The sequence below is a fragment of the Etheostoma spectabile genome, chromosome 3 (genome assembly GCF_008692095.1).
Source record: "Etheostoma spectabile isolate EspeVRDwgs_2016 chromosome 3, UIUC_Espe_1.0, whole genome shotgun sequence".
Classification (NCBI taxonomy): Eukaryota; Metazoa; Chordata; class Actinopteri; order Perciformes; family Percidae; genus Etheostoma; species Etheostoma spectabile.
This window is the reverse complement of record NC_045735.1, coordinates 9,063,796-9,075,765: the sequence shown is the minus strand read 5'-3', so window position 1 is coordinate 9,075,765 and position 11,970 is coordinate 9,063,796. Positions and strand designations below refer to the sequence as shown.

The following is an 11,970-nucleotide window of genomic DNA, read 5'->3' as shown; positions in this document are numbered from 1 at the left end:
TTCTGGGTTGGGGCTAGCAAGTAACATTGTTTTGTGTGCATGTTAAAAAGTAGGTTTACTACAGACTCACACCGCAGCTGACAGGACTTTAGACTCTTTTTTTGCTCTTGTCTAGTTCTTTATTTATTATCTAAATAAAGAATTTTTTCTGAACATTTTCTGTGTGGACTAAGCATAGAAAGGGGAGGTTACCTTTCTATGATCAGCCCATCCGAGCCAGGGTACCCAGGGCTAGGTTTACACCTATCACCATTCCTAGCCACTGGGGGACCATAGTTAAAAAAACTCATAAAGGGAAATTTTCATGTCATGGGACCTTTAATTTCTTACTCATACAAGCAAAGTTGGCACTATAAACCTAATTTATACAAGAAAACAAACAAGAATCTTAATAATAAAGTTGAATCGTCAGATTCTAAATAGGGAGCATTAATATAATTTGAAGATATAAACACATTGGCATGCTTGTTCACACTATCAGTCAAGAAAAGCACACAGGCAAAACAACAACTAACAGCGCGCCAGGACGGGTATACACAAAAAGGTCACAAGATGTACACAAAACAACCAACAAAACAAATTGGTACTATGCCTCCACACGTATAAATAGGATTGAAGACACTTCCCAGTAAATATTATTATTAAATTATTTATCAATAATAATTATTAATACTTCATGTTATTATATTTGACATTTAACCCACCAATGCAGGCTTGGCTTTCCACCTCCTCGCTGGTCTTTCCCAGTGCAGCAGCCAGATCTGGATCCAGCACCCAGCAGCCAGACGCCTTCTGGAGGAGACCAGCTGCAGCAAAGGGTCTCTGGTGGCTGCATGGAGAATCAGCTTTTCTGAAATATAAAGTGCAAAGATAAAGATCATCTTTGTGATTATTGTAACAGATTTCCTGAGGCTAACACTATTGAGTGATTACTACAGTGTAAAGGTGGTCGTAATATAATACTCCCCCTATTTAGAATCGGGCTATTCACTTTATTATTGACTTTCTAGTTTGTTTCTTGTATAAATTATGTTCTAGTGCCAACACATTGCTTGTCTGAGTAAAATTAAGACATGAAAATTTTACTTTTATGAGTTTTTTTTTAACGATGGTCCCCCAGTGGCTAGATGGTGAGTTGTAAACCTAGCCCTGGTATCCTGGCTTCAGATGGGCCGCTCATAGAAAGTAACCTCCCTTTCTATGCTTAGCCCGCACAGAGAATTTAGCCCACCCCATAAGAGAGATAGAGAAGAGAGAGTAGAGAGAGAGAGAGAGAGAGAGAGAGCTTCATCGCTGCGCCTCCACCTTGCCTCCTTAGATATAAATAAAGAACCCAGACAAGCCAAAAAAGAGTCTAAAGCAGCAGTGTTGAGTCTTTACTAAACCTACTTTTAACATGCACACAAAACAATGTTACTTGCTAGCCACCCAACCCCAGAAACCCACCACCCTTCCCTTCTGTTTGAACTCAAGGTAACCGCACAGACCGTCCAACATCAGCAGGTGCTTCTTCAATACTACTTTAAGGCTATATATTTTTTGTTATGTGTGTAGTGTGTTTGTGTGCGGGAGGTCTGCGTAAATGGTTTGTTGTTTACGTCACATGCGCACCAGTTGTGGGTTGTTTAATTGGAGGTAATAAAGGGAATCACAGGTGAGGTGGATGGGAAATCTGGTACACGACGGCGGAACTCATTATTTGCACCCAGCAGAGTTTGGAAAGGGCTTCAGATTTCACCCAGGTGGCATTATTTGTGGACAGATTGCCACTACAATATCTTTATTACTTACCCTCTAAACCCATGTCTGTATCAAACCTGCCATGTCATCCATGTCCATCACTTAAAAGAAAAAAAGGAGATCGTTACAAAAAGCATCTACAGTAATACAAGGGACATAACTTGTAATACTGGAATCCTCCATGTCTAAAGCCACTGCACCAGAAATCGGGGCAGAGTTTGATACAAATACAAAAATTTCACTACAGAAAAAATGATTAATTAATTTTTATTATTTATTTTTTAAATCTAATGGATAATAAATGATTCATATTTCCAACACAACAATTACAATCCATTATGAAGTTAATGAGGCTGTACAAAAACCAATGATCAAAATCTATTCCCGTTGATGTTACCTCACCAAACAAAACCCTTTAATACCGGTTTTTACTACTAAATATTTGCCTATTTGAAATGACAAAGAATTTTAGTTATATTTTTGAGTTTGTTTATATTTTGTAACTCCTGCCTCATGTCTCTGATGTCTGTGTTTTACTATATCCACACTTCAGTCCAAATAGCACTATTCCATCTGCTGATGTCCTGTGAAATTGTCGTACTGTACTGTACTGTAAGTACTCTAAGGACTAAACTGAGGCTTTGTTTAGTTTAGTTTTGCAGTATTGGCCATTAATGAAAGTATTGGACTGTAAAAAGTTTGACTAATAAAAATACACTGGATGAAAAGTCAGAAATTCATCAAATCATTAAACTGTAACATACAGTTTCCATGTCTACCCTGAATCTCATGACGAGTCGTGACTGACTAAGATGATCCTGATCAGTGTAGTTTATATTTAGTATATTTTCTACTAGAGAAACTGATTGTGTTACACTGCTTATTCACTATTTACTTACCATTCATCTCAGGAAAAGGACAGAGCAGACTGAGGACACTCCGGGCCTCATGTCTTAGAGATTTAAAAATAAAGTTAGGTCATACAGACATAGTACCAAAACTCTATACCAAAACACTGGTTCCAATACTCATAACAAGCAGTTCAACAAATATTCAGTCTTCAAAAATATTCAAAATACTGCCTCCCAATATGCATGGAACATGTGTTCAGATGTGCAAACACACCGTGAGCAAAGAACAAATGTTTAGCTCTCACTCCAAATCAAATTCAACTGATTTGAGATTGCAAATGATCCAATGCTTTTGTTTTCATGATAAAGCAGAAATCCTCCATGTCTAAACCACTGCACCAGAACTAGGGCAGCGTTTGATACAAATACAAAAAGACTTCACACACAAAACAATGATTAAATTGCATTTAATTTTATCTTCTAAAGTCTAATGGCTGTATATTAACACATGATTAATATTTCAACACAGCAACTTACAGTCCATTATGTAAGTTAATGAGCGGTACCAAAGTCCATACAATAGTACTCTAAGGACTAAACTGAGACTTTGTTTAGTTTAGTTTTGCAGTATTTGGTCCATTAATGAAGTATTGAACTTGTAAAAAGTTTGACTAAATAAAAATACACTGGATGAAAAGTCGAAATTCAATTAAATTCATTAACTGCGAACATCCATTTCCATGTCTACCTCTTGAATCTCAGGACGAGCCAGGACTGACCTAAGATGATCCTGAGTCAGTGTCAGTTATATTTAGTAATGTTTTCTACAGAGAAACTGATGTGTGTTACACTGCTATTCAGCTATTTACTTACCTACTTCCCCAAAAGTGGAAAGGACAGAGCAGACCCAGAAGACTCGGGGCCATCATGTGCTTAGAGATTTAAAAAAAAAAAAATATGATGTCATACATGAGACTTAGTTTAAAAAAACTCTATACAAAACACTGGTACCAATGACTCACAACAAGCAGTATCAAAAACTATTCAGTCTTTGTAAAATTCAAAACACTGTATCTCAAAAATGCATGGGAAACACGTGTTCAGATGTGCAACCACACCGTTGCAGAGTTTGATAAAAAATACAAACACTTAACACCATACATAAAATGATTAATTAATTTAATTTATATCTTTTAAAATCTAATGGCTAATTTAAATAAGATTCTATTTCACACAGCAACTTAGAGTCCATTATGAAGTTAAGAGGCTGGTAACAAAACTTCTAAGAATCCGCCCTTGCTTATTTAGAGATAATTGACTACAGCTATCACATTTCCAGACTTCAATTAAAAACTATTTATTCAATTCTCATGTTACTACTTTTTGTAAGAAATATACCCATTGAAAATTAACTTTATACAGTTTGTCCTACTAATATTGCCTATATAAAATGACTGAGTTTTTTGTGTTTTATTTTTGTACACTTCCTGCTCATATCCCTGATGTCTGTTTTTAATATCCACACTCAGTCACAATAAACACTAGTCCATCTGCTGCTCTGCCAGTGAATTAGTCATACTGTATATTTTCCTAGCACAAATCAATGTGGCGCTTTAGAAACATCATTTGATTTGATACTTCCTGTTCTGATAACCAGCTGTTCCATGCACACACACAGCAGCTCAATCTTCCTCACTTGCTGCATGTTTCCAACAACCAAAACACATTATTGCCAACCTACACCTACTGTACACACAGTATTTAACAATTCAAGATGAACAAAAATAAGAGCAATCTGCCACATAAATGTGTTTTGTTTTAGTTACACAATTTACTTTTTTCACAGAAACCCACAGATGTGTGTAACTGCCAATCAACTCTGTACTTACAATTCATTACAGGAGGCATGGCTCCCACTTGACTTCGCGCATTGAAAAATAACAGGACATCCCTTAAAAGAGTTAAAAATAAAAAATGTTTTGAGTTGTCAAGACGGAGATACTTAGCATAAAATACATAAATATTAAATATTTGGTCTTTCAATATCTCAAAAGTGCATGGGAACATGTGGTACAGATGTGGCAAACATGCTGTGGCAGAGATCAATGCCACCATCAAATCATGATGAAACTGATTTGTGATTTGCATATGATCAATGAGTTTCCGCACTGTAAACACAAGTACATCATCATGCTTCCTTTATATGATTAATCATAGTCAGCTACAGTACAGTATCTCTTTAGTAGAGGGTAACCTTTTTTTGGGATATACTCACTGGGTATGGGAACATTTCTGAGGACCAGAGGTCCTTGAATCACCTCTCCGTCTCCTTTGTTGACAGCAATGAAGGCAGTGAAGGCACTGCTCACTCCTGATTGGACACTAAGCTCCACCACCTTTTTCTTCAATCCTTCTTCTTGCTCTCCTCTGCTCTCTCTCTCCTCCATCTCCAGAGAGCGAATTCGAGTCCGAGCAGCCAACCTGTGGACTGTTAATCTGCAGACAGAAGAGAGATGTTAACACATCTGCACAGACATTTGCCATATTAGTTTTTCAATTAGTTGTTATCTATACCAGCGTATCCTGCTCAGGATCCTAGAGAGATAGAGCCTAACCCAACACACACTGGGTGAGAAGCCGGGTGCAACCAGGGCAATGACATTATGTACAGGAAATTAATATCACTTACTGTCAATACAGCCAATCTAAAGATCCACATGCCCTAATCTGCACGTCCTTCAGTGAAACAAGAGGGCTGAAAAAGCCTGTCAGCCAGGTGCAGTAGAGGACATCCGCTCTGAATTGTATTCTGTCAAGTACAGGAAGTCATAGTCCTCTGCCATTTTGGTTCTAGTATTGCAGCATAGCAAAGTGTTGGGTGAAGTACACTTTTAGCCATTCATATCACTGGCTCATTGCACTAGAGCAGCGGACCAATCACCGTGATGCCAACAACAACACTAAAACAGCTTCACAAATTCAACGACTATTCTTCCAGGTAATCTAGCTTTAAAAGTCATTGACTCATGACTGTATTTTAACATTTTAACATTGTAGAGAAATAGAATTAATTATTTGTTTCGCATATTGTTCAACCCAAATGCAGGGGATCCTTGTGTTTCTTCACAACACAGTTTAAATGTTACCATTTTCATTTTATGTGTGAATTTATTTATAACTATGCAGCACTTTATTTAATTGACTATAAAAGAAATTGTCATGTATTATATATATTTACATGTATATATACATATACACAGTACCAACACATTTCAAGGTATCTTCTCTTTTAGCGTGACAAAATGATTACATTTATAACCATTATCCTAATTGTGAAGTCAGCCACTGAGCAAGTAATGGAAGGTATCATCACAATATTCTTATAATAAATAATGTCATATTTCTATTCCCTTGCTTCTTTTTGTTTTAACTTGAATAAATACATTAACCATAACATTTTTAAGGTTAGAATCCAATGTATCACAGTGCTGTTTGACCCGAGGTTTTACCCAGTGTCCTCTGCAGGTTTGAGACTGAAGTGGACTTGGTTCTGAGAGGGATGACCTGCCAGGCTGTACTTCACCGTCACACAGCCCTCCGCTGCCTCTGAACTCTGAGAAAATGATCACAGTGTTGGAAAAACCATTACTATCATTATTACATACAAATCAATCCTTCAAATGTAAAACCTGACAAATCTATCCAAAGAAGTATGTCACTATGAGATGGTGCTGCTCTTACCTGTCCAGTGAGCTGGGCATAAACCAGTGACCTTTGACCCTGGAAAATTGTTGTGATTGGTGGAGAGAAAGCAGTGACAGACACTCCCTTTGGCAAATCCCACTTGACTGAGATGTCCACCACAGTTGGGTGCAGTGCAAAACGCAGCGACTGCATCACCTGTTGTTTTAAGGTACCGGAACGATGATTTCTGAGTAAAAATGTCCAATTGCATTTTTTAATTTGACGGCTTCATGGTGTAATTCTTACTTTGGGTTGCATCCTGTCAGTCCCTGTGATGAACTGAGCGTGACCTCCTCCTTCCGTGGCCAACCCGTTGATAAGAGCGGAGCTGGCCCCTTCCCCAATCCCAAAAGAGAAACACCTACAATACAGTAGTTTTCTTTAAATACACAAAGAATTAGAAAATGAAACACATTCTTGTAATTGGGCGGGTGCTTGTTGTGATTAATGTTCTTGTGGTTTTACCTGTGGGAACCTGAATTCTTCCTCACCAGATTTATAACTTCTTTGGTGTTCCCCACCTCTCCGTCAGTGAAGACAAATAGCTAGTGAGGAGAGTAAACACTCTAAGTTACATCACACCCAGAAGCATTCAGCATGTGTTGAAAGTTCAGTAACACAAGTGGTTTTAACAGTAAAGTGTAAAGCTCAAGGTTTGGTAAGAGTGAACCTGTTAAACAAGGACCAGTAAGGGGTGTATGTGTTTGTGTGTGTGTGTGTGTGTGTGTGTGTGTGTGTGTGTTGTGTGTGTGTGTGTGTGTGTGGGTTGTGTTTGTGTGTTGTGTGTGTGTGTGTGTGTTGTTTGTGGTGTGGTGTGTATTACTTTTGTCTAGTTGACTGGGAATACAGGGCTGGCTGTAAATCGTGTTTGAGGGTTCAAGGATCTCGGTTCCCCTAGATTGGCGTCCATCTCCTAACTGTTTCAGAGCCTCTTCCATGTCTTCTGGCAGTATTCCACACTCTGACTGCCACCCACACACATACATATACAAGCATTAACACCTTAAACAGGAACACATTTGTTGGACTGAGCGTCATGAGCCAGTGACTTACTGGGATGTTTGCATGACTGGCCCAACTGTAGATGTTGAAATAGCAGCCTATTGGTAAGCTCTTCAACAGGAGCAGCAGAGTATCCTTAAGGGAAGAGAGAAAAGATACTAAGATAGAAAGATAGGACACTGTAATGATTAATAGACAGGGCTAACACATAATGAATACCCTGGCACTCTTTATACGGTCCCACCCATACTGCCAGATCTATCCAGTAAGAACACAAACTCTCCACATGAGGCAACTGAAGACATCACAGCCTGGGGGAACTCAGGGTACAGGCTCAGCATCACCACTGGATCACCCATCAGAGAACCTGAAACACAGAGGAGAGATAGAAAAATGACCACAAATCTGGATTTGTATTATTTATTCCAACATAAGTTGGAAGATGATGATAATGAACTTCTTGCAAAGTAACACCTTCACTAATTTGCACTCACCAGGCTTGGCAGAGGCTTGTCCTGCCTCCACCACAGCAGTGGGATGGTGGGCATCTTTGTAATAAATCAGCAGTTCAACATCTCTGTCAAACTTGTGTCCTGCAGCCAACTTGACCTGCAGTTCACAAAACACACGCATACATATAAATAAAGTGATATATTATGTTCTCAGTATTGAGGAAGAATCACACAGCTGACACATCAGCCCTCTACCTACCGAAGCCTGGGTTTGCTCTGTGTTGAGGTACTGGAGAGCGTCCAGAGGACAGTTGGACTCTACTTTAGAGACTGGACGAGGAGAGGACACCCGGGCAGAGAAAGACAGACTGTAGGGCACCAAAGAGGCTGGAACAGAGGTCACCCTGGTACAGACGTCTTCACTTCCTGTAACAAGATCACATAGGTTTGAAATGAAGTAATTGAAGAGTCAGTTAGCCATCGAATCCTTTGTCCAGTTGTAACTGTGAATGACCCAAACCAGGAACCAGAGAAGGAAAGTGCAGTTACAATATATTGGCAGGGCTACAATACAACTTTTAGTGGTTTTGAACAACGATCACAAATGCAGACCATAAACCTTTTTTCTTTTCTTTTTTTTACAGATGAGGAATTCGAATCACAAAAAACCAGTAATTACATAAATAAAGCTCTGGAAATGTCCAATGTTTATTATATAAAACATCCTACTCCTAGATAGTTTTATATTTCTAATTGTTTGTATGTATTTGTATTTCAGTTCTGTATTTCTTTTCGTTGTAAGTTGATTGTAATGTAATGATGTATGGCTGTTTCTATTTACTGATAACATAAATAAAGGTACAGGCTTCACCTATGGTTCTACAGTCACATCTCAGTACCATGTTGGTGATTGGCAAGACCATTTATCGTCCAGCCTACAAAAAGACATTGCGTTGTCCCCGTGGAATGAACAAACTGTTGGCCATTTTTATTGGCATGTGACTGTTTCATCTGTATGGGCCCGTGTGTGTGCACTAAGTGAAGTTTAAAGTCCTGATGACAGTGTTTGGCTGGGGTTTCCTACCCCGAGGTTGGTAGCGAGGGTTGAGCACAGCAGGCAGACAAAACCTCAGCCCTTCATCAGCCTGCACAGCCAGCTCCATGACGTACTCCAGCCTGATGGAGCTGTCTCTCTTCTGGACGCAGACTGCCCACACTCCAGAGAGAATATATCTGGACTCTGATCACTCTCCCGCCACGAAGCCTGCTGACAGAGCTCAACGGCATCATACTCCTCACGAGCCTGGAGGCAGATAACACATTTAGGTACCTTCACTGGTTTTCAGACTCTGTTGCCTCCATCCTCCATCCTTCATCCGCTTATTCCGTTATCGGTCGCGGGGGCAGCAGCTCCAGTATGGGGACCCCAAACTTGCCCTTTCCCTAGCCACATCAACCAACTCAGACTGGGGGATCCCGAGGCGTTCCCAGGCCAGGTGGAGATATAATCTCTCCACCTAGTCCTTGGTCTTCCCCGAGTCTCCTCCCAGTTGGACGTGCCTGTGAACACCTCCCTAGGAGGCGCCCAGGGGCATCCTTACCAGATGCCCGAACCACCTCAACTGGCTCCTTTCAACGCGAAGGAGCAGCGCTCTACTCTCGAGCTCCTCTCGGATGACTGAGCTTCTCACCCTATTCTAAGGGAGACCCAGCCACCCTCCTGAGGAAACCCATTTTGTCCGCTTGTACCCAGACTCTGTTGTATTGAGTAAATCTTCACCGTCCAGCTCACCTTCTTTTTCTCCTTCACCTCAGCTACAATCTCTGTCTGTCCGATCTTAGCACCGAAGTGACAGACAGCAGCATCTCCAGGCAGAGGGAAGACAAAAACAGCCTCCAGGGGTTTGTCCTCCTTGTTCTCATAGTTCAGAGTGGAGACCACTGTAGCCACATGGTCCCTCACCTCCACCTCCACCTCCACGCTCTTCAGAGGAACTAACCAACAAACAGGATAACATCTTAAAAATGCAGAAATGGATAATGATACAGATCAATGATTATACCCAATTATACATTGTTATGTTGTTTTCTTCTCTTCTTATCCATGGAATTAATTTTGATTAGAAAGGCTCCTTTGCTGTCTCACTGTGGCCCAAACACACACTTACACACCAGCACAATCAGAACCACCTTATTAATTCACTCCCATGACAGAACAGATAAAGTCACATATACAAGTCAAAAATTCAAAACAAGCACACATATGCAGTAAACCATGATATTGTTGATTTCACAGGGTGCTATATGTTATTTAGGTGTGAACGGAGACCAAATAGTAAGGTTTTAATGTTTGCAAACAAATCTTTACCTGGTTCCTTCTCAGCATTTACCAGACCACAGCAGTTCATCTTTAAACCTATGTAATAGAAAGGGATATGGCAATATTTTTTTAACTATTCATGTTGCATCTGGTTAATGTTTTACAGATAGCAAAAAAAGACAACTATAGACAGTGACTATGACCACACACAGACTGACTACTTTAACAGTAATTTTCTAAATGCAACAAACTCCAAACTTTGTCTATATACCAACATAATGATCAAATACGAAAAAAGAAATGCCTCTGCAGAAAACAACTGAAAGAAAAGAGTTGTTTGATACCACTAGGCTACAGTATCTGAAATCCTCTGATATGCTTGAAATGTTGGTTCTGTATCGGAAACCTGCACCGATCCAATAGGCCCCCCAAAAATCGCCTTGTAAAAGTAGTTTGTTTATCTTCTTATTCCATTATGACGGATTGTCAAACTAGATAAATAAATAGAGGTGTATGTCATTCATTCAATGTTTGTTTTACAAAAGGGTTTACCTGAGCCAGCCATACAACAATGATAGTTATCAATCACATTCAACAATAAGTAGTGCCTGAACAATCTGTTATAAAATAGAATATAGGCAATATATTCTTTTCAAGAAGACATTCAGAACACAAATGGGAGGATATTATAAGCCTTTTTCTCATCCTAGATTTAAAATGGTGAATTCGTAATGTTTTTTATAATCACGTTAGGCCTTGTCGGAATGTTTTTTTTAGTAACCTTGTTGAGTATGCCTATGCGATCTGCGCTGAACGGCTCGCACCATGGTGTATAACAATCAGGGAAAGGCTCGCACTCGCACAGTCCAGACTTCCTGTAAAGACAGGCCACGCCACATTCTGACTGATATCAGACCGAAACTCGCCATAACTTTGTACATTGGCTCTGTGAAAGTGATCATTATATTTAGGATTACGGATTGCACCACTTTAACTTGTAATGGATAAATAATTACCAAAACTTTAGTTAGGAGTACAAGCTCCGGATAGCTTTTTAATTAGAAGCACAGGCGAGTCCTCGTCTCTAACTGCAACGCCCTGACGTGACAGTTCAGAGATGCACGCAGACTCTGTTCACTCACGCGCACATGAATCCCATTTCAAGCAATTAAACGTAGTGAAAATAAATGTTTTGCTTGTTCAGAATCTGACACACTTAAAAGCTCTAACCTGATCTGAAGTCGTCTGAAACTTCCGGGTTTTTCCTTTTATTGTTTTTTAACCCTTCCAGATATGTCCCGGTATATTCAGTGAAACCATTTACAGCCAAGACAGCACTGCGTTCGTCATATTTGTAACTTAATAAATACCTACCTTTACAGAGAATGATTATCTATCCAGTAAATTTCCACTTGCAGTATGCGATATGACTTTAACGTTAGCGTTAAAACAGGACTGGACAACACTGCACACAGCTGCAGTAGGCTCTTTTGTTTTCATAGGACGGCGAAAGCATGTAGAATGCTTGGCCCGCACTCCTCTCCCTCGTTGGCTATACTGGTTGCCTCAACTGTTGGGTAGGTAGATTCTAAGGCAATATAGTGGGATTGGTTAGGCTAAGCCAATCATGGCGGAGAGTAAGGCGGGGAATGCCTTCGCCATCCAAATCAAAAATACTTCACTACTGTAGACCTTTTATCTACTCAATGAGACACGTCACAGCTGTAACTGCTGAGTCATACTTGTGAGATTGATTCATGACAAAGTATTGCGTGTGTGTGTGGTTATGTACTCGATTATTATTATTATTTAGAATAAACATTTATTGAAAGAGAGAAGTTGAAGAGGCGTTTACTATCGA

At 39.7% G+C, this 11,970-nt stretch overlaps 1 pseudogene; it reads right to left on the bottom strand.

Moving 5' to 3' along the window:
- The window catches only part of LOC116681065 (von Willebrand factor A domain-containing protein 5A-like), a 13,986-nt pseudogene extending 2,335 nt beyond the window's left edge, over nt 1-11,651 (bottom strand).
- Between the last annotated feature and the right edge of the window lie 319 nt (nt 11,652-11,970).